At 41.1% G+C, this 721-nt stretch overlaps 1 protein-coding gene across 1 annotated transcript in view; it reads right to left on the bottom strand.

Moving 5' to 3' along the window:
• The window catches only part of Fn3krp (fructosamine 3 kinase related protein), a 17000-nt gene that overhangs the window by 9113 nt on the left and 7166 nt on the right, over window positions 1-721 (bottom strand). The gene's annotated exons all lie outside the window — the stretch shown is intronic.

The following is a 721-nucleotide window of genomic DNA, read 5'->3' as shown; positions in this document are numbered from 1 at the left end:
GTGATTATTTTAAAAGGGACTCATGACTGGGTGGGATACAGAGAAGCTGAAGTTACAAGCACCTCACTTCAGGCTACTCACAACCACTTATGACTACAGCTCTAAAAGATCTAATTTCTTCTTCTGCCTTAGCAGGTAAGCATACATACATACACACACACACACATATATATATATATAATGAAAAAAAATCTCTAAAAATAAGTTGGGCATTGTGGTAAACACCTTTAATCCCACGAATTGGGAGGCAGAAACAGGCAGATGTCTGATGTGGGATTCCCCTCTGTATGCTGTGATATGCTTTATTACCGATGGTTAATAAAGAAGCTGCTTTGGCCTATGGCAGGGCAGAATAAAGCCAGGCAGGAAATCTGAACAGAGATATAGAGCAGACTGAGTCAAAGAGACACCATGTGGCTGCCAAAGGAAAAGATGCCGGAACCTTACCAGTCAGCCACAGCCTCGTGGTGATACATAGATTAATAGAAATGGGTTAAGAAGTAAAAGCTAGCAAAGAATATGCCTGAGCCATCAGCCAGTTTCTGTGTGATTATTCAGGTCTGGGTGGCCAGGACACCAACATGCAGTCTCCTGTAGTCTCTGTGTAGTCTAGTCTCCATTTGGTCTACAAAGTGAGCTCCAGGACAGTCAAAGCCATACAGTGAGATCTTGTCTCAAAACAAACAAACAAGCAAATAATTATAATCAAAATAAAACAAAA

This window comes from Microtus ochrogaster, chromosome 7 (genome assembly GCF_000317375.1).
Source record: "Microtus ochrogaster isolate Prairie Vole_2 chromosome 7, MicOch1.0, whole genome shotgun sequence".
In the NCBI taxonomy this organism is placed as follows: domain Eukaryota; kingdom Metazoa; phylum Chordata; class Mammalia; order Rodentia; family Cricetidae; genus Microtus; species Microtus ochrogaster.
The sequence above is the reverse complement of the archived record's forward strand: the minus strand, read 5'-3'. Positions and strand labels throughout refer to the sequence as shown.